This window comes from Schistocerca piceifrons, chromosome 2 (genome assembly GCF_021461385.2).
Source record: "Schistocerca piceifrons isolate TAMUIC-IGC-003096 chromosome 2, iqSchPice1.1, whole genome shotgun sequence".
NCBI lineage: Eukaryota > Metazoa > Arthropoda > Insecta > Orthoptera > Acrididae > Schistocerca > Schistocerca piceifrons.
In genome coordinates this window covers 421577697-421601288 of record NC_060139.1, presented here as the reverse complement: position 1 = coordinate 421601288, position 23592 = coordinate 421577697, and positions in this window count along the sequence as shown.

The following is a 23592-nucleotide window of genomic DNA, read 5'->3' as shown; positions in this document are numbered from 1 at the left end:
TGATGAGAGTGACAGACGTAGAAATGTTGCGGAATTTCAGCACTGGTACTCAGATGGAAGCCTGAAAAGATTTCGTCATCTGTGAGGCTATGTTACCGTCATGGCGGCCTGCTGAAATTCTCACCCATGGCCATGGAGGGTAATGAAGTCTCCTTTACGAATCAGTCACAACATCCTGACGCTACCGACCAGACAACAGGATAACTGCGCTATTATGAAGTTATTTACACTGTCTCATGAGTTTATTGGTGTTTTCCGCATGTGGTACACACAAACGGTGAGCCAGCTGCCGCAACTGCTGAGTTTTATGCAACCCGTAACGCCTTCAGATACCGCGTGCAAGATTGTCACATTCTCTTTTTGTGCCGTTAAATTTTGTGTTTGGGTACATTTTTGGAAGCCTCGATTTTCGAGTTATTCAAGAAAAACACGTTTGTAGGTCATTTTTGCATGTTCAGAATTCAACTACATTAAATTTTCTACAAAAACATTCTTGTTCATTATTTCTGTAGGACTAATAGTTTGTACATAGCAAGTGAGAGAATATGCAGATCTTGCATTTGGTTTTTGAAGGCTTTGCAGACGGCATAAAACCCAGCGGTAGGGGCAGATAAATTACCCTGTATAAAGGTCGAGCTAAGTGCGTAACTGAGAAATAAGACGTTGTGTTTGTTGCTTTCTATAAACTTCTCATTACACCCCGTTTAAGGAAAATTAATTCTTAAGTTACAGACCTTTTTCTTCAACACAACTGTACAGATGGTTCGTCCTCAGTCTTCAATTAAAAGTATCATTTGAAGTTCAAATGCCATAACCGTGCTGTCTCGGATAAAATGAGGACATATTAAGAAAGCCATTTGGTAGCATCACAAAAATGAACAATGCGAACGTAAGAGGAGGGCGTAATAAGCGTCGGTTTCTCATATTCGAAGTGAAATACCATATGGCCGACTTGCGGTCTCACGTCGTGCTCAGACAGCAATGCCGTCGCGTTCTTTGTTGTTAGTAGGAGGACGGGGGCGGATCGCGTCCTCTCCCGAGGGACGAGAATTACTTACCGTAAAGCCAAGGAAAGCCTGCTGCGGCTTCTTATTTAGGGCACGGTAGCAGAGTTATTTCGCCACAAAATTAGATGTCCCTGCAGTCCCCATAAGCTTAACCAAGGTTTACGGTAGGGAATTTCGTCGTCGGACACCAAATACGATTCATATAAATGGCTGAGCTTCTGCAGTTACTGTTCAATAAACTGAATATAATGAAAACAGTCTAGCTACATATCAGAATCTGACTGCAAATTCAACTTGGAAAATTTTCGATGATTGAGGTTCATGAGATATAGCACAGCAAAACATGGGTTTTTCGAAATAATTTCATTAATTTACGCTAACTCTAAGAAAATTGCAAATAATATCCTTAAGTTTCACAAAATATCACAATATTATGACAGTACTCGCCCTTTATTACTAGACAAGAAACAAAAGAATGTGTACACTCCACAACTTACCTGAACTCAAAATAATATGCAGAGGCTACAAGTGTTGACAATAATTCTGTCCAGAACTAGACCACGTAAAAAAGATGTCAGTTTCTTACAGAATAATATTTCATTCAATAACACCTGCTTGTAAATAAGTATAAATGCTCTTCCAAATGCTACGATGTAAATACCGCTTTTTGTTTAAATGATGTAATTTATACTCAAATTACAGAGGTCTCTAGGCCGTAATCCTCATCAGTGACCGTGTTTACATCCATGAGAAGGATTTCTTGAGGCCGCTAAAGGACTGTACTTTGGTTTAGTCACATCATCTTCAAGTGATAGGCCTCATTTAAAATTGCAGGTTGTGGCGGACTGGGGCCTGTTAAAAATTGATAAAAACCGAGCAGCAGCCAATATCGTAAGAATATTTTTTTTTTATTTGAGGCAACCGGTTTCAACAGACTATGCTGTGATCTTCAGGTCTTAAAATTTTTTATTGTAAACATGTTCATTTTACGCTGAAATCACAGACAAGATGTCACGTGCATAAAAAGAGCACATTATAAAAGTTTGTCATCGCCAAAATGTGCGTTGTTTTTATTCACTTACTATCTTATGTGTGATGTCAGCGTAAAATGAACATGTTTTACAACAAAAGGATGACAGCATAGTGTTTTGAAACAGGTTGTCTTAAATAACAAGAAAATAATGCAATCTTGCCTGATGAAATAAACAGGTCGCCTTTCAGCCCTCTCCAGGTGAGAAAATTCAATCATGTTAAAAATGTTTTCGATCACTAATCAACAATATTTACCAAAGGTAAACAACTATCCCAGCACTCGTAATATGTAATATACCGTTTCTTGTCATTTCCGTGATTCGTTAACAACATATTTCGAGTAGCGCAATTGACAGTTATCACCGAAACATCCAGCTCTCTATATCCCACAAGCTATTCGTGATGTCTCAACGTAATGATGATGTCACGAAGTTACCCGCGAAGACTTTGCTCAGGAGACAGACAAGGGCCATCAAAACTATAAAAACACGAAAAATGATTTTGGAGCGTAAACTTACAGTATGTGAAAATACATGGTTCAGAGGCCGATTTTCTATCAAAATCTCAGATTTAATTTTTAAGTTCATTCATAAATCGATAATTTTCACCGTTGTTATGAAACCAGAACGTCTGTCCCTTGGCATAATTAATTATCATATTTGTTGGATTCCTATGTGTTGGGGAATACGGGGGCGTTTATTCAAAGTTTACTAATACTGTTTATGAAACCATCTCTAAATGAAACATATTCAATTACGAGGGAAATTTGAGAAGTTATCGAAGTGGCAGTGAGAGGCTGCAATTTTCAAGGCAAATTTTACTTATTTCTCTACGTAGTCTCGTCTTGGATCAACTTGCCTCTGGCGAGCTGCTTTCATCCAAGAAGCTTGATTCTGGAAGGTTTGAAAACAATCTCTACCGCTACCACAACCTTTCCATTAGACATGAAACGTTTCACTGCCGCAAATTTCTTTAGATTCTGAAGATCTTAGGGTTGATGTTCAAAGATTTATTATTTGCTGTTCAACCGTTTCCCCCATTCCGAGAGCACTTTTGTGAGGAGGTGCACTAGGCTAAAAACACGAAGCTTTCCTCTTTAATGAATCCCCTTCCCACTTTTTTTTTCGAGATGACGCTGGCAGTATTCGACAGCTATGATACTACCATTTGGAATATAATGAAAAAGTTTTCATAAGATTTCAGTCCGGGTGAACTGGCGAAAAATCGGTAGGTTTGTTTTCAAATGATCAAACATTGCTGAAAGGTTTGCTTTCACATTTAGTTTCGGTCACAATTCGGCAAATACAGCATCTATTTGGTAAAACAGTTAATTCTTCGTACGAAATGTACTATATTTCTTCTTCTGACATGCCTGTGGTGCTAACTATTCTTACATCTTTAGTTCCTTGTCGTTCAGTATCATATATTTTTGGGACATCTTTTACTTGAACCATTTTCAAGAGAAGTGCATATGTATCCTGTTCCTCTCTGAACGCTTTTTACAGTATCGCGTAAAAATATGAAGTAAATCGATCATGAACTTTCCTTGATTTTGGCGAACAATATTTCACCTTTATATTATGAAAATGGATAGTCTGTGCCTGTTCGAAAGTTTACTAGAGTATTGTGTAAAAATTTGAAGAAAAGCGGCAAGCAATTTTGGATATTTCAGGTAACAAGGTTAAACAATGACTTGTCTTTATGTAGCAGTATGGATACGAATCAGTTGTGCAGTTGGCATAAATATGAAGGACAGATTAAAAAATAGCTGGAAAGATTTTTGATTTTACAACTGTAAGGATCCTAATATATTTCTTTTCGTCCTTTTCGTGCTTTCACAAAGGATGTTAGTCGACCTACTTACCTCAAATAATGTTACCCAATAGCGTTTCTCGACACCAACGTCACATACTACCAACGATTAATGTTTAACTTTCTTGATCATCTGCGACACACTTTCGTATGGGCTAAATCCCCAACGCCCTATGCTCTTTCAACTTCACAGAACGTTTTTTAATTTCCTCAACTTCACAGTTCCACCCGACTTCGAGAAGTTTCCAAACTCGGCAATAGATTCACCACATGTTACTATTCTTTCAATACATCTACATTTCATTCACCCACACAACAGTTAATTTTACTTTTGTACTATTAGAAACCAAGGTCGTTCAATGTGAATCTGTTTATTTCAGTTCAACTTTCGACAGTAACGAGCTGCCATTTTCAGATTGTCAGACCTCCCTGCATGAGGCACGATTCGAACCTGCGACCGTAGCGGTAGCGCGGTTCCAGACTGAAGCGCTTAGAACCGCTCGGCCACCCCGGGCGGCATTTACTTCTAAGGAACGATTCTACTTATAGCTATGTAGTTTGTTGTAAATGGTGGTAGCTTAACTCATCAACTTCTTTCATGCATATGCATCCACATTTCTCTGACAGCATCTGATTTCTCTTCCCTGTCTCTTGTTACAGGTAACGTAATTAGGAGCGCTGTTGTCACAATGGTGTCTCTGTAGGAGAAAGTACAATTTGTTTTGTGATTGCATGAGACAGGGTCGCCTGTCACGGTTCAGCGATGGTTCCGAAGTGCCTGTCGTCTAGCCGGCCGCGGTGGTCTAGCGGTTCTAGGCGCGCAGTCCGGAACCGCGCGACTGCTACGGTCGCAGGTTCGAATCCTGCCTCGGGCATGGATGTGTGTGATGTCCTTAGGTTAGTTAGGTTTAAGTAGTTCTAAGTTCTAGGGGACTGATGACCACAGATGTTAAGTCCCATAGTGCTCAGAACCATTTGAACCATTTTGCCTGTCGTCTAGCTCTGTGAGATGCGAAGAGCATCAAGGGATGCTATGAAAACTTTAGAGAGATTATCAGTGGCAATGATAAGGCAAGTAGCAGTAGACCTAGAGAGAGTGACGATATTGTTGATGCTATCGTACAGCATTCCAACGCAGTCCGCGAAAATCGACGCGTCCTATTTCCAGAGAAGCAGGCATACCATAGGGCACTATGGTGAAGATCTGACACAAACGGCCGCATTTCCAGGCACGCGAAGTGTGACTCCTGCAAGTTTCGAAGCCATCTGATGGGCCCAGACATGCTGACTCTACTAGGGACACGTCGGAATCAATCGATGTAGACAATGACTAACTTAATAAATTTGAAACGACTTTTCGCATCTATTGGAAAATAAAAATGCATAATATCCGAATCTATGAGTCGGGGAACCCACATATCGCGGTGCAACAGGTAAGGTACAGTCTGAAGTTGAATGTGTGGTGTTCGTCAGTGCACAACACAGTTATTGGTCCGTTCTTTCTCAGCGAGCCTAACAAAACGGCAACAGTTTGCTTCTATCTGTTGAAACGTTCCACCTCAGTTACATCTCATTATGCGTTTAAGGAGACTAAATATCTAACGTCTCCAGTCTTTCAGTTCACCCCCCGCCCCCCACCACGTCCCCACAGGACGAAATTTTGAGCACCCCACCTTTCTACGTCTAGAGTAGGTATCATGAGGGTGATTCAAACGGAAACCTAAAAAGTTCCAAAAAATTTGGGAAAGTTATGTGATGCAGTTGGTAAGTGGGATTTGGTACATGGCATTAGTATTCCTTGACGTTCAGAAAGTGACAGACAAGTCGCAGAGTGGCTGTACAGTGCAGGAAAACGCAGCAGCGTCCACAACAAGATGGCCAGCCCGCTGTCCACACGCACCGCGACTGAACAGCGATCTGTGATGCTTTTTTATGTAGAGAAGGTGTCAAATCAATCGAAATTCGTTGCAGAATGACATCGTAGTACGTTAATTCGTATTTGTTGTAACAGCAGTGTACGTGCAGTGTAGGAAGTTTAAAAGCGGTGTGACTTCTGTGGAGGATGTCCCAGGACCAGACCAGGGCAGGCTCACAGCGTAGTGACAGACGAGAACATTGCGTTAGTGAGCTTTTAAAGAAGGAAAGACGCCTAACTGTGAACGACATAGCCATAAATATGAAGATTAGTATTGGTTCAGTACAGAATAATGTTTACGGTGTACTGTACTTCGCAGCGCGGAGTGGCCGCGCGGTTAGAGTTGCCATGCCACTAATCGTGCGGCCCCTCCCGAGGAGGTTCGAGTCCTCCCTCGGGCATGGATGTGAGTGTTGTCCTTAGCCTTAAGATAGTTTAAGTAGTGTGTAAGTCTAGGGACTGATGACCTCAGCAGTTTGGTCCCTTAGGAATTCATTCACACACACACCGTACTTCAATCACCTGTCTGCCAGATGCGTGCCACGTCAGTTCACTGGTGAACTGAAAGACCGTTGCGCCGATGCCTGTGAAGAACTTTTGCATTGTTTCCATGTCAGAGGTGATGTATTTCAGGGAAAAATATATACAGGCGATGAGACTTGGCTCCTCTATCACTAACCAGAAATGAAACGGTCATGCAAGGAACAGTGCCACAGCTCACCGCTGAATTCATGAAAATTCACACTCAAACGTTAGTTGGAAAAGTCATGCTCATTCTCTTCTGGGATGCAAATGGAGTTGCTTTGGAGCATTGCATGGATAGAGGAGTGCCTTATTCAGACATTCTGAAAAATCAACTTCCCCCTGCAATCAGTAGTAAATGATGAGGACTTCTGACTTTAGGAGTATTGCTACTTCATGACAACACCCGACCGTATACGCAGTTGAACATATGCTACATCCTCCTTATTCGACAGACCTCGTTCCTGGTGACTTTTATCCGTTTGGTGCACTCAAACAATCAACGGGAGGTTGCATTTCAAAAGTGACGAAGAGGTGAAAACCCACTGTGCATGACTGGCTGCACACACGACCAAAGAAATTCTTTCCTTGAGGTATCTACGTATTTCCAAAGCGGTGAAATTCGTGCATTTAACAACAGGGCGATTACGTCGAAAAATGACGTGTAAGTTTTCTGTTCATTGTTACAATTAAAAATATTTTAGCACTTTTAAGGTTTTTATTTGAATCTCCTTTTTATGTGCGAGTGTGGGAAAGTTTTGAAAGTGTTCGCGTTGCGTCTATGTGAGACGGGACGTGGGTATTCACCTAGGGGTTGCAGGAATCATTTAAAATACATCCAGGCTGGCCGGCACAACCACCGTCGGCGATAATCCACCAGGCGGATACGTTTCAGGACTGGCATACCTTCCCCTCCTGGAAACAGGCGCTTTAACATACACACATAACTGGATGGGTACCTCAGGAATTTCAAGCAATGGCAGTCTTTCAACAAGATGGTAGACCGCCACACTGTTAGTTACTTGTTCGCCAGTTCTTTGCACCACATACACCAGCCATAAATGCTCTTGACATTTTTGTGCGGTACGCTAAGGATGAAGTATGATAAAGCATTAAGTTCTCCACTTCCTGATGTGCAAAATCTTACGGCTCGAATACGAGATTCTGTAGAGGCAGTGACGGAAGATATATTAGCAAAGACTTGTAGAGAAATTGAGTGTCGACTAGGCGTTCTACGGACAACAAACGGAACACATGTGGTGGAGCATCGATAAAAAAACATGGTGAGTTAAGCCACCATTTGCTAAAAACCGCATAGCTGTATCTAGGGTAGTCGCTTAGAAATAAATTTATGTTATCAAAGAAAGACTTCATGCTCACCCTGTACAACATTATTATTCTCGAATCAGAAACATACAAATTTACAGTAGCCATACACATCAATAAATATGTACATATATATACACAAATTGTATTTATATTACATGTGCCCAGTACTTCGCAACCTCCAAGGCGCTTGGAGTGGCTTGCAGGAGATCAATCTTCGTGCAGGATGTAGGACATAAAAGGCACTGGAGCATGTGGCTTGTGGTTTGTTCTTGTCCACTATCACAGGACGTATTTTCTGTTATGAAGCCCCATCTCTTCAGGTTGTCTCTGGATCGTCCAACTCCTGATCGTAATCTGTTAAAAGATTTCCACACCAGCCAGCTCTCGTTGTGTCCAGGTGGTAGTTCTTCAGTTTCTCGCGTCTGCAGGTGAGGCGTCGACTTCTTCCATAACTCCAGCCTTGCCTTCTCTGGTGAAATGGTGAGCTTCTCGGATGTTCTCAGGAAGCTCTTTCGCGATCTCAGCCGTTGCTATGGTGGATTATGTCCGTGCAGTGGATGGGCACTGTCCTGTTCCACTTTCAGTCTCACCTTGTTGGCAGCCACTGTTCTGCGTATCCATGGTGGCGCTATTCCAGCCAGGCAGTAGAGCTTACCAGTTGGGGTGGGTCTTAAGCAACCTGTGACCAACTTGCAGGTTTCATTGAGAGCAATGTCTACTTGTCTGGCATGAGATGACCTGTACCAGACTGGAGAAGCATATTCAGCAGTAGAAAAGCACAGTGCCATTGCAGAACAGCGAATAGTTTGTGGATGTGATCCCCACTGTGCTCCCGCTAGTTTGCGAATTAGGTTGTTTCGAGCGGAGATTTTAATTTTGGTATTCTTGCAGTGAGTTTTGAATGTCAGGGTTCTATCGAGAGTGACTTCCAAGTATTTAGGTGCGTGATGGTGCCGGAGTTGGATGCCTGACCATGCAATATGTAGCTCACGATTAGCTTCCCTGTTCCTTAAATGGAAGGCACACACTTGTGCCTTCGAAGGGTTTGGTCTGAGTTGGTTCCGATTGTAGTAGCTTGACAGTGTTCTAAGTGCGGTTGTCAGGTTTCTTTCCACTCTTTCAAAGCATGAGCTCTGGCGGCTGATCCTTTCACACCAGAAACATCATCTTGGTCCTTTTCAGTACCACAGTTGACCATCATATCGATGAATATAGAAGGTATATCATCACCCTGTACAATATGAACAGTTGGGGTCGCAACACATTTAACCTTTTACACTGAAGCGCCAATGAAACTGGTACAGGCATGCGTATTCAAATAGAGAGATACGTAAACTGGCAGAATACGGCACTGTGGTAGGCAACAGTATATAAAACAACGTCTGCCGCAGTTGTTAGATCGGTTACTGCTGCTACAATGGCAGGTTATCAAGATTTAAGTGAGTTTGAACGTGATGTAATAGTCGGCTTACGAGCGATGGGACACAGCATCTCCGAGGTAGCAATGAAGTTAGGATTTTCCCCTACGACCATTTCACGAGTGAACCGTGAATATCAGGAATCCGGTAAAACATTAAATCTCTGGCGTCGCAGAGGCTGGAAAAAGATCCTGCAAGAACGAGACCAACACAACTGAAGAGAATCATCCAACGTGACAGAAGTACAACCCTTCCACAAATTGCTGCAGATTTCAATGCTGGGCCATCAACAAGTGTCATCGTGCGAACCATTCAACGAAACATCATCGATATGGGCTTTCGGAGCCGAAGGCCCGCTCATGTAGCCTCGATGACTCCACAACACAAAGCTTTACGCCTCGCCTGGGCGCGTCAACACCAACATTGGACTGTTGATGGCTGGAAACAAGTTACCTGGTCGGACGAGTCGCGTTTCAGATTGTATTGTTCGGATGGACGTGTACGGGTGGGGAGACAACCTCATGAATCCACGGAACCTGCATGTCAACAGGGGTCTGTTCAAGCTGGTGGAGGGTCTGGAATGGTGTGGGGTGTGTGCAGCTGGAGTGACAGGGGACCCCTCATACGACACTGACAGGTGACACGCACGTAAGCATCCTGTCTGATCACCTGCATCCATTCATGTCCATTGTGAATTCCGACGGACTTGGGTAATTCCAGCAGTGCAGCCCACACGTCCAGAATTGCTACAGAGTGGCTCTAGGAAGACTTGAATTTAAACACTTCCGTTAGCCACCGAACTCCCCAGACATGAACATTATTTAACATATCTGGGATGCCGTCCAACGTGTTGTTCATCAGAGCTGTCCACTCCCTCGCACTGTTACGGTTTTATGGACAGCCCTGCAGGACTGATGGTGTCAGTTCCCTCCAGCACTACTTCAGACATTAGTCGAGTCTACGCCAAGTCGTGGTGCGGCACTTCTGTGTGCTCGCTGGGGTCCTAAACGATATCAGGCAGGTGTACCAGTTTCTTTGGCTCTTCAGAGTAGTGAAGCTATTTTGAGTTGCAAACCTCACAAGTATGTTCTGCGAATATTTTGTCATACCCTGGCAACAAATATTATGAAATGGTAGATTGTCTACGAATATAAATTGACGTTGCTAAAAATGAACCTTTACTTTCCTTTAGCTCGTTGCGCATTACTCCTTGTTCTTGTTGTGACACAGTTTTGTTTGAAGGGATGACACTCCTGGTCGTAGAAAATATTTGTGTGTCTTGTGTGGTTTTACATATGTCTTTAAATGAAATGTAATAGGATTCCTATCTTGCACATGTCAATCAATATTTTTTGTTGTATTTTTCTGTGAGCATGCCCAGTCGACGCGAGGTATAATTCATGCGTGGTACTCACGGTGCAATTCCGCGAAAAATATTTCATTCTAATGTTATTCCAGCGATAACGTTAGTATTTTAACGGAAAAGATTTTCATTTGCAGCTCATTTTTAATGTACTACCATGTGGTTGTAATTAAAGAACAGCTACTCATAGGGGTGCAGTATGACAGTGAAACTTGGTAGGTATGCTAATGCGTTAATCCAGAACCGAGTTACGCTGGAAAATAGTTAGTTCCAATATAGGTGCAAATCTGGCACTGTACAGCACCTTATCAACGTCTCTGGTGCTGATATTGAACAAACTGTGCAAGCGACAGTTAACAATTGAATGAACATCTTGCCTTCCTCACTCGTTTTACCTTTTCTTCCCAACTATCTTACCTAAACCATTACATAAGGAAATATTTCTATACGTCTACCTCGCATTCGCTGCGCCAGATTTGTACCTGATGGCCAAAATGGAAACTAGCTTTTTTCATTGTAAATCGGTTCTGCATCAACACCGTAGGACATCTATTAAGTTTCGCTGCCATTAGAGCCCACACTGAGCCTCTGCGAGTGGCTGCAGTTTAATTGTAACCACTCAGTATTTCCAAGTATTTTAATACTACTGGTAATAATAATAGTTAGACAAAGAGATATGGCAATTTTGAAATAGCATTTGAGTGAATATAATTTTTACATACATTTTGGAATAATGCATAAATGAATGTCATGTAGATAGTATCCATTCTATAAACATAGAAAAAATATTAGTGTTTGAGAAGTTTCATTGAATCGTGTTGTTTACTAATTCAGGGAACCGTATTCTTCAGTAGAGGAAGAGTGTACGATTGACGAATTTCATTACACAAATTCCCTTCGTTAAGAAGACACGGAGTCACCCGCATCTCGCGAATCTTCAAATTACAGACGTAAAGAGTTACATTGTAAATGAGGCTGCACCGTCTTCGGGTATTTTCATTGAAGCTGAGCAGATTTCCACAAGGAGATGTCGAAGGGAAATTGAAGTGAGCTGCGGTGGCGTTCGTGAGTGGCGGTGGGCGACGGCGCTGGCGGGTGTGCATACTGCATGGGGGCCGACTCCCACGGGCGTGCCGCTGGCAAGCAGGCGGCGGCGGCGGCGGCGGCGGCGGCGGCGGCGGACCTGTCCCGGCTGTTTGCCGGCGATCCCCGGCGTTGACACAGCCCGTCCGAGGCCGCCGCCGCCGCCGCCGCCGCCGCACACGCGCCGCTGGCCCGCATCAAAGCGCGGCGCAGTGTGCTGTGCACAGCAGCCGGCTCTTCCTCTTGCGGCCGTGCCTCTCTCATCCCGTAACGCGCGCCAGTGTCGCCATTCTATTTGACAGAGGTGGTCCGACCCAGCCACTAATACTTTGATTTCTCTGGTTGTACCAAGTGATAATCTGCAGAGGTGAAAGAATACATCCGTCTCTTACACGGTTTTTTATCCTTGCACTTCATTCTTGGTCTTCCACTCTAATAAAATCAACGTCTGGCAAACTCTTAGGCGTCGGTGCGAAATTCATTATTTTACCTTGAAACCTGCGTGTTTTTTCAGATATGTAGACGGTACTTTTGTTGTTTGGCCTCATGGTAGTGATAATTTAAACCGGTTTTTTGGAACACCTGACTTCAATCCACCCGAATATTCAGTTCACTATGGAGGTGGAAAAGAATGGATGCCTTCCCTTCTTTGATGTGTTGGTCAGAAGGAAGACTGATGGTACGTTGGGACATTCTGTTTATAGGAAGCCTACTCACACTGACTTGTATCTGCGAGCTGATAGTTGTCATCATCCAGCCCAGCGTTACTTCGCACCTTGGTTTACAGGGCCCACGTTATCTCAGACCCTGAAAGTTTGGCAGCTGAGCTGTCACACCTCGAAGTCACCTTTCGTCAGAACGGTTATAGTGAGAGGCAGATCAAACGTGCGTTGCGCCATCAGCCTTCTGTGCAACGGGTGAGTGACGATAGCAACGAAGTGGCACCTAAGTCTACGGCCTTTTTGCCTTACGCAGGAAGCATTTCCAACAGGATTGGCCGTATTTTGCGGAAATATGATGTGAAATGTGTTTATCGACCACCTTTTAAGATTAAGGCCCTGTTGGCGTTCGTAAAAGATGATCTCGGTTTGTGTAAGGCTGGTGTCTATCGTATTCCTTGCAGTTGTGGCATGTCATATATTGGTCAGACAATCAGGACTGTGGAACACCGGTGTATTGAACATAACCGTCACACACGCTTACAACAGCCGAGCAAATCCGCTGTTGCAGAACATTGCCTTGACACCGGTCATCCTATGGAATACAACAACACGGAGATTCTGGCTTGCACGTCCAGCTATTGGGGTAGTGTTATTAAGGAAGCTGTTGAAACCAAACTATCAAGCAACCTTATAAACAGAGATGGTGGATTTTGTTTAAATGCTGCTTGGAATCCGGGTCTGTCTCTCATCAGAAAACAGAGGGACAGAATTAGTGCTACCTCACCTGTAGATTTATAGTCACTATCGATATTTATGATGTTGGTTATCTTTGGTTGTGTGTTGACTCAGCGGTTACTTGTTCTGTTTGTGGTATCTTCCTTGTTTCTCCTCTGTGAACCGGGGTATTAAATTCCCTTGCACATTGCTTCCTCCTTGCAGTTGTGCCTTGAGAATGGCAGGGTGTGCTCCTGTCGAAATATCGGCGGTGGTCGACGACGTCACCCGGGAGCAAACCCGTAACTTATCTGAACATTCAATTCGCCGGGAAAAGTTAGGGTCTCACAATGCCTGGAGTAATTGCAACAATTACTGCCATTAAGATAAAATCTTCTGTACTGTTAGGCGGCGTCATATTTAGTTTAGAAGGAAATATGACGCGGCCTAACAATCCAGAAGATTTTATCATTAGTCACATCGGCCACGAAAGCCTTACATAATTCCTACCACACTTTTATACATATAAATTTAATGATCAGGAAGGATTTGGTCAACTGACCTCGAACAACGTAAAGAAAAATGAAAGAAATCAATAAAAACTTTTAATTTACTGTAGTCAGAAAATTGATGACTTAAATGCTCACAAACTTTACACAGACTATTCATTATTCCACAAAGTCTCTACTCAATAAACATGTTTGTGGCCACAACAAAGATACGAATATAACTCTGAATGTATGCATACATAAATCTGACAAAGTCCCTCCTGTGCGCAAGCAACCAACAACTATGTGCAGCGAAACGGTAAATTACCAGAAATCCTCTAGCGCTATTAGCACGATTACGCCAGGTTGCGATCTCTCCTGTCGCGCGGCTTCTGTCGACCGCACCCTGCGTCCGATCACTTTCGACTCCCCTCGACAACTGCTCGCTCGCTCGTTACTACTCACTATAATAATATCTCAGACTTCGAGTTTGTGTATGCACACAGACGTCCAACTTATAAATTATACGCTGTAAGCCTCATAGGGTGCCACATTACAAATGCAGCATGGCAGACATCATACAACAGCTAGTCATCTGTCCCTTGTAATAGAGAAGTTTTATTAATAGTATGACTGGATGTTAAAATGTAGATGGCAGAATAATTACACAGTAGTATAGGATTATGCTGTAACTTAAGGACATTATTTGCACTAATCAAGGCCAAGTCATCAGTGCTATTCAATGAAGTTATTTGCACCGCATAGCGTTTTAACTTTGGCAATGAGCAAACTACTATTATCCACCTTCCACTTTGCAAACGCAATGTTAATAAATACAAAAACAAATTTTATTTTTTAGCCCAGAGATGATTTTGAATGACCAAAATTAACTGAACACTAAATGTTCGAGCAATTTTTCAAATATTTTTAGTCCCCCCAGCGCTAACATAAGTAAAATCATATGACTAAAAACATTGTTCGCTGTAGAAACGAGCCATGTTCTCACAAGTAACTCTGAAATCAGCAGTCAAGCAGAATAGAGGAAACATTTCACAGAAACTAGACAGTCTCTTTGAAGTCATCAGTGAAAAAATTCAGGGATCAGAAAGCTACTTACAGCTTGCACAGAAACCAGACTAGAGTTCACAAGTGTCAAAGAACGTGAATTGGAGGCAACATTAGAATTGGGAGAGATAGAGTTGTAGTCTGACTAAAGGAATCCAATTATAAATTAGGAAACGGAATTCAGACAAAAGAAACAAAATCTTTGAGGTTTGCTGGTGACACTGAAATTCTTTTCAAATGGTTCAAATGGCTCTAAGCACTATGGGACTTAACAGCTGAGGTCATCAGTCCCCTAGACTTAGAACTACGTAAAAACTAACCTAAGGACGTCACACACATCCATGCCCGGGGCAGGATTCGAACCTACGACCGTAGCAGCCGCGTGGTTCCGGACTGAAGCGCCTAGAACCGCTCTGTCACAGTGGCCGGCCTGAAATTCTGTCAGAGATTGGAAAGCACGTAGAAAATCAGTTGACCAGAATGAATAATTTACTGAAAAGAGGCCATAAGATAAACATCGACTATAATTAAACAAGAATAAAGGAGTATAGTGGAATTAAATCAGGTGATGGAGCGGACATTGGATTAGAAACGACCGAAATGGTCACGCTACTCGACACTTAAGACAGATAATACAAAAATGTCAGTAAAAATATGTGTACTGCTATCTCTTTTTAATTTCTAATGTTACTTATTTTAAAGTAAAAAACACTCCAAGTTACAAATTTCACTGCTAAAAAGAACGTTATACCTTTCTTACAAAATTCGAGACAAATACCATATTAGCAAAATTGTGCCAGAGTATTTTTTTTTATTCTTAATGATCCTTGGACATTTTAATAGAACAACAGGAAACAGGATCCTACCCTGTATAACAAAGGGTAAGAAAAAAAATGTTTCACTTAAGACCTCGCAGCCCAGAAGTCTTAACTGAAGTAAACACCAGCTAGAAAATTCTACATTGTATAAAAAATAATAGATTACAATTAAATTATAGCTAGCCAAAACTGTATTTTGAAAGTACACGAGACAGAAAAAGATAAATAAAAAAACTCGGCATCTGTGCTGGACGTGGCAACTCCTTGTTCTAAGTGTTTCTGTCGAAGTGCTCTACCCTAAACTGATTCTGAATAGACTGTTGCGATGGATTCGCTAGACAACCTTACTGCAGCATCTGCTGAGGGCGCCAAGGTAGTCCTTGCAGCCGAGTGATGGATAGGCTTGGACTTTGTTCCCACTTATTACCTACCCCAAATGGATAATATACCGAACACCTGAGTGTGATTAGATAAACTGTGAGTAGTACCTCAGTCACAGATAAAATGAATAAAAACATTTGAAAAAGAAAAAATACCTTCAGGTCGGAGGATAATTCTTTCCACATTCCTTCGATAGTGCTTCAACAATGTTTGACTAAAATTGCATGAAGAACTTTAGAGACAGTATTAAAAATCTCCAGAAAGTGCAACACCTCTGCTTAACTTATCACATAAAAGACTAGTGTAACCAATTCTACTATATTTTCCAGTTTTTAGCATCTTATCGTGTGGGCCAGAAGAAAGAGTCTAAGCAACTAACAGACGCTGTATTAGGGTTACAATATGCCAGAATAGTCCACTCAAAACTGTACTACAAGTCTTTAATTTGTATTGATGGAAGAAAAGTGACTCTGCTGTCATGATATTCTGTTGGATAAATTTAGAGAATTGGTATTCTAAGTCTAGTGAATACCAGTTCTACCGCCTCACACGGGATATATATCCTTTGCAGTCTCTGACAGAATTTCAGTGTCACCAGTAAACCTCAAAGACTTTTTTTCTTCTTCCTGAATTCCTTTTCCTATTTTCTAATTGTATTCCTTTAGTCAGGCTACAACTCCGTCTCTCCTCTGTGTGAGGAGGATTACAGGCAGTCGTTTTTTCCTTGATCCATTCACAAATTAAACAGGTAAGTATGTCACTAGGACTTTGAATAGTTACTAGAGATAAAAAATGGAGTCAGTTCGAGTCTACTGTTGAGGGTTCCATGCAATGGAACTCAAGGCGCCACTGTTAAGTCAGTGCCATACTAGCTTCCTCCTTTTCCTGTGTAGTTCCGCGAGTATGACATCTGAGAACGGTGGCTCTGCACTCTCTTCATGCTCATCAACTCATTCCCTCTTACTAAAGTGCGCCGGAGTGTAGCGTCTTAATGTGGCACTGTGGTTCAGTGCTCAAACTTCCTACTGTAAAGTACCACCAACAGAGTAAATATGACCGACTCTCGGGATCAGATGACCTCTAACGAACTGTGGAGGGTGCAAGACGAAAATTGACTGATGTACTATGTACAACTGAAAATGTGGCTATTAAGAGGAGGCGATAAATCTTTCTGTGCTTCAGGCTAAAAACGTACGAATTTCGTCCAACGCAAACCAAATGGATGTGTTCCAGTTGGTTCCATCTCCACTATGAGAAAAACACATGCTACGTCAATCGAAAACTGGAAGTAGAGGAACATCATTATTCTGTCCTTGAGAATAAAAAATGTACTATTTGTTATTTCTTTTGATAGTAGCAACTTGCATTTATCGACCGTTAGCGGGTTGTGTGGCTTATCATTCATTTCTGCAACTTTTGCGAAAACTGCTGTAAATTTATTTTAATAATCAGTCAACTTTAGAGAATACGTATCATCCCCATGTCCTGTTTTTCTGTAATCTGCTAACAGCCTCGATAACATGTCAAAACTGTGTGAATGTCAACGTCATTGATAGACATCCTCTGAATATAGATTACATATTTAAGTAACTCTACAGCACGTTTTATAGCTATGTACACAGACCAATATGTATACATAAAAACATATATTTACCTATACATACATGCATATATACAAATACAGTGTGTTAGGGATATAAGTGCGGATACTTTGATCCTTGGTATCTTAATATGTACCCATTTCAGTGCGTTAGCTGTTTTTCTCTGCATCTAACAGTCTTTCCGCTCTTTCCGCGAAAAGTCACATAATTTACTACCTGATGTTCTGTACATGGTCGCAACTGCAACATGAAGTGTGTTACAACTTGTGGGGCGGGGCGGGGTAGTTCTGTCGTTCTTTCGTCTCCTTACTCTCACTCTCAGTCACTTTCATCGAACAGTTCACCTACCTCTATATTTTTTCCTTTAAACGTCCCTTCACTCTGCCGTAGTAGATACACGTTAGGCAGTGTAAAGCAGTTTTGATGAAACCACTACCTAATACCTTCCACACATAGGCCGCGTAACTCAAGTTGCAAATCAGTTCCTGTACTACATTTTCACAAATTTCGGGTGGTAGGAGAATACAGTTTAATTGCAGTAAGCATTTGAAAATTCTATTAAAGTCTTTTTATTCATAAGAAAGCACATGAAATGGCTATCAAGTCCGTGTTTAATAATGCAAATGCTTTATCATTCCAAGTTCACTGTTTTTCCAACTTATTTCACACGGAAAAGCAGCCAGAATTTCTGCCAGTTCGACCCGACTAATTTTGCGACCTAACAGTCACTGACACACCACTACTAGCGAGTTGAAAATTCGGTCATTTCAGTGGTCTTCTATGTTAGAAGTGCACGCCAAAGTATTCCATAAAGAACACGGAATATGCCACGCGTAATTGTCACTATGACCGAAAATTTCACACGTTCATAAAACTTCAACTAATTAATTCAGAAATATCGCACTTTCACCAAAATTTTCGTAACTTAAGCCGTTTTAGTCATGACACGTTCTATCTGAAATGATCTCACTAGCTCTTTATTTTACATAGTATTTTCACGGATACATCTAGCATGGTGTTACCCCGAAGCAGGTTAGCCAGCAACTATCTCGATGTTCCTCTTCTCTTTGCCTATCTATCTGCACGAAGGAACCGCTTGGTTCTGATTGGCTATTGATCTGAATGACCAATCAGAATGGTCCTTCCAGATCACAGTCGCGACAAAATTTGCCTTAGCCAGCCACTAATCACATAATCATTTACGTCATTACAATTTTAATTTCTAATATATTGCTTAATAAAATAAAACGAAATGCCAAATATTCTTTAAATTAATATAGAAACTTATTCCGCTTCAGACTTTTATTCTGGATGCTGTCTTACAAAAGCAAGCACCCATCGACATGCGTCATCAGCATCGTGGTTGCAACACAATTCTCCCACAGTTCAATTTTAGAAGGTTTTACTTAAAATGACATTAAGTTTTAACGTATGTCTCGCACACACACTCTCATTCATTCCCATGTATTCACACAACAAAATAATAAACAAATAATAATTTTTAATGATTTTTATACTTAATAACGTAGAGTAATAAAAGTTTTGAAAAGAAAATTCCAATTGAGTGTTTTGTATACTGTGAGCTCCGTTATGATTTCAGATGATAATAAAAGACATTTGGATATTGTTCCTAACTGAGTTTTGAAACATAAGTGTCGGGTTTAGGACATTTAAGTAATTTTCTCAATCTCCGTAACTATAATACACTCCTGGAAATGGAAAAAAGAACACATTGACACCGGTGTGTCAGACCCACCATACTTGCTCCGGACACTGCGAGAGGGCTGTACAAGCAATGATCACACGCACGGCACAGCGGACACACCAGGAACCGCGGTGTTGGCCGTCGAATGGTGCTAGCTGCGCAGCATTTGTGCACTGCCGCCGTCAGTGTCAGCCAGTTTGCCGTGGCATACGGAGCTCCATCGCAGTCTTTAACACTGGTAGCATGCCGCGACAGCGTGGACGTGAACCGTATGTGCAGTTGACGGACTTTGAGCGAGGGCGTATAGTGGGCATGCGGGAGGCCGGGTGGACGTACCGCCGAATTGCTCAACACGTGGGGCGTGAGGTCTCCACAGTACATCGATGTTGTCGCCAGTGGTCGGCGGAAGGTGCACGTGCCCGTCGACCTGGGACCGGACCGCAGCGACGCACGGATGCACGCCAAGACCGTAGGATTCTACGCAGTGCCGTAGGGGACCGCACCGCCACTTCCCAGCAAATTAGGGACACTGTTGCTCCTGGGGTATCGGCGAGGACCATTCGCAACCGTCTCCATGAAGCTGGGCTACGGTCCCGCACACCGTTAGGCCGTCTTCCGCTCACGCCCCAACATCGTGCAGCCCGCCTCCAGTGGTGTCGCGACAGGCGTGAATGGAGGGACGAATGGAGACGTGTCGTCTTCAGCGATGAGAGTCGCTTCTGCCTTGGTGCCATTGATGGTCGTATGCGTGTTTGGCGCCGTGCAGGTGAGTGCCACAATCAGGACTGCATACGACCGAGGCACACAGGGCCAACACCCGGCATCATGGTGTGGGGAGCGATCTCCTACACTGGCCGTACACCACTGGTGATCGTCGAGGGGACACTGAATAGTGCACGGTACATCCAAACCGTCATCGAACCCATCGTTCTACCATTCCTAGACCGGCAAGGGAACTTGCCGTTCCAACAGGACAATGCACGTCCGCATGTATCCCGTGCCACCGAACGTGCTCTAGAAGGTGTAAGTCAACTACCCTGGCCAGCAAGATCTCCGGATCTGTCCCCCATTGAGCATGTTTGGTACTGGATGAAGCGTCGTCTCACGCGGTCTGCACGTTCAGCACGAACGCTGGTCCAACTGAGGCGCCAGGTGGAAATGGCATGGCAAGCCGTTCCACAGGACTACATCCAGCATCTCTACGATCGTCTCCATGGGAGAATAGCAGCCTGCATTTGCTGCGAAAGGTGGATATACACTGTACTAGTGCCGACATTGTGCATGCTCTGTTGCCTGTGTCTATGTGCCTGTGGTTCTGTCAGTGTGATCATGTGATGTATCTGACCCCAGGAATGTGTCAATAAAGTTTCCCCTTCCTGGGACAATGAATTCACGGTGTTCTTATTTCAATTTCCAGGAGTGTAGATAAAAATCTGAAATTTTGACAGAATCCCTTCCTCACTAACAAAACATTGCGTACCAAGTTTGAACAAAATTGGATCAGAATTACTATGGTTTATTTAGATTCGTAGGGGGTATGAGTTTGCGTACCGACTGAATGTTACTAGAGACCATTCTCACGGCTGGTAATGTCAGCTACGCTGTGAGCCAGAGCGAAGAAAATACATAGCCATCCTGAAGCCACCGTGCTACACGGCTGCGTGCTTTAACTGCATCGAATGTTATCTCGTAATAACTTGCTACGTTACAAACTGTGAGTAGAGACGAACAGTTTTATCTACATGCGTCCACACTGCCTCATCTAACGCCCCGCCCAGTAGAAAATAAACATGTACTTCGAGGTACTAAGCAACCTAAAATCACACTATTCCTAACACGTAGTTTGCAAATGAAGCAAATACTGATGTTTATGTTGTTCAGTACATTGTTCTCAGTCATCAGTAAAACTATCTGCATTAATACCAATTACGTCCTGTATATACTGGGTAAATCAGTGATGATATTACAGGCATTCATGGATGATGGAGAATGGTAAATGTATGATTTTGAGGTAAGAGACCCTAGTCCAGGAACGACCGAGTCGAAAGTTACAAGCGAAAATGGTTCATATACCTCTAACAGTGCATCTGTTCTTCTGCAAGCTCTTTACTTTCCATAGGAGGTGGTACGGACCAAACAAAACAAAAGATATCTAGTAAACATGGGTTGTAAAATACATACCTTAAGAACTATGAGTACTTATTCAGTAGAAGAGATGCGTTTCACACTAAGAAAGACCAACAAGTGCTCAAGGTATGCACTTGAGAGCTCATGTTTACTGGAATGTTTTCTTGTTTTGATCCATACTACCTCCTCCCTAAATGTGGAAAGCAAAGAGCTTGTAGTAGAAGAGAACCACTGTCAGAGGTATCAAAAGGATTGTCGCGTATAACTTTGGACTCGGTCGTTTCCGGAACAGAGTCACTTAGCTCAAATTTATACATTTACACTTCTCCACCATCGTTGAAAGTCTGTAATATCACCAAAGAATTATTGTGTAAAATGATCGTCATGCCCAATGGTTGCGTATGTAGCGGCAATGCAGTGAGTCCTCGGTTATTCTTGTGTACTCGTATGTTTGCTCTCTTTTCTATGTTGGTAAAGTTCACCTGTACCCGACAATAGACTCAAGTGACAAGTTTTCACCACCGAGTGGCGAGTCGCCCAGCATACGGAGACGGCGAGTTCGGAGAGCCACTGGTGAGTTCAAAGTGAGTGTACGAAACTCATTTCTGATCTCAAGTGGTTACCCTCAGCAGTTGCTGCACAGTGGCTTGAATACGTAGGTAGACATACTTTTGTCACTTTCAGTACTATATGGTGCGCCACGCTGGACGCAAAGCGCGGCGCACCAGAGAGAGAGAGGGAGCAGAGAGCAGTACTTGCCACCGGTGCCTGTGGCATCCCATGCTCGTTGTGCTAGCAGCCGGCTCGGTAATCCAGTTGAAATATGGCGGCGCGAGTCTGTCCGCCACCTGGTGTGATGAACGGCAGGCCGCGCGCGCCTGGCTCTGCACCGCAGCACCCGGGGTCAGGCAGCAGTCGGCGGCGGCTTCGTAAGTCCCACCAGTCCTTACAACGAGGGTTGTTCAATAAGTAACGCAACAAACTTTTTTCTTGGCTAATTTCTGTTGAAAAAATGCGGAATTTGCTTTGGGACATCGTGGAATTTTCTCTCTTCAGCCCCTGTAGTTTCATGAAGTTCCAATACACTGCGCCACTGTAAGTAGTCTTCAAAATGTCTTTTGTAACGGAGGTGCGTTCCAAGCAGAGAGCTGAGTTACTTGTGGCGGAAAATCGGAGTATCACATTGAAGAATGTCTACGGAGACCTGGCAGTGAAGAAAAGCACGGTGAGTCGTTGGGAGAGTGGTCTGTCATCATCGTAACAAGGTCTTACAGACCTGTTCGATCTCCCACGTGCCGGCCAGCCGCACACACAGCTATGACTCCTGCAATGCTGGAACGTGCGGACACTCTCATTCAAGGTGACCGACGTATCACAATCGAAGATCTCGTTGCTGAAATGGACGTGTCCGTTGGTAGTGCTGACATACACGTCCTCAGGTGGGGTTCTCACAGCTGCGCGCCACCTCGTTCTTTCGCTGCCTAACAGAAGGCCGTAAAGAGCAACGGAGGAATGTCTGTGTGGAGTTTCTCGCGCATTACGAAGCTAATCGTGACAATTTTTTGTCGGTCATCGTCGCAGACGGTGAAACATGGGTTCATCACTTCAAACCGGAAGCAAAGCGGCAATCCAAGGAGTGGCACCACGCCGCCTTTCCAACCGGTAAAGTCATGGGGAAGGGCTTCTGACATTCTGAAGCAGTTATTATGTTTGATATCCGCCATGACGGTACAACAATCAGCTCTGAAGTGCATTGTGCTGCCCTCAGGAAATTGAAGAAACGACTTCAGCTTATTCGTCGCCACGAAAGTGCTTACTAACTGCTCCTTCTCCATGAGGTGCAAAGCCCCCCACATGTCTGTGCACTCGAGAAGAGCTCACAGAACTTCATTGGACTGTTCTTCCTCATCAATCTTACAGCCTTGATCTCGCACCTTCCGACATCCATCCGTTTCGCCCAGTGAAGGGTGCACTCCGCGGGAAGCAGTACGTGGATAATGGGGAGGTTATTGATGCAGCGGGACGTTGTCTTAGACGTCGAACAGGAGAGTGATAACATGCGAGCGTACAGGCCATCCCATTAAGGAGGGGTAGACGCATAAGACCGTCGCACTGAACGGAGATTTTGTTGAAAATAGGGTTTTGTAGACAAAAACCAATCTGCTTTCAGAAAAGAAAAGTGTTGCGTTACTGACTGAACGCTCCTCGTAGTAATGTGTAGTATTCCTGACGTGTGGCAGAGGGAACGGAAGCTATCCGCTAAGGAATTCCACACACACATCTATTAAAGACTGCCGTTGTACATCCGCACAAGGCTGACCCAAAAACACAAGGAATAATCAACAACAAAACTACACTAAATTTACTAGCCGAAATTGAAGCATTACAAATCAGTTTTCAAAATTCAGTGACCTAAATCTAAGAAGGATAAAATTTCCAAAATCGAGCGAAAAATTTCTACAGCTCAAAATCTTAGAAATACCAAGTGGCAGGAATAATAACTAGAAAGTCTTGTTGAGAAGGCTGTAGGGAATGGTCAAAGTTTACCTC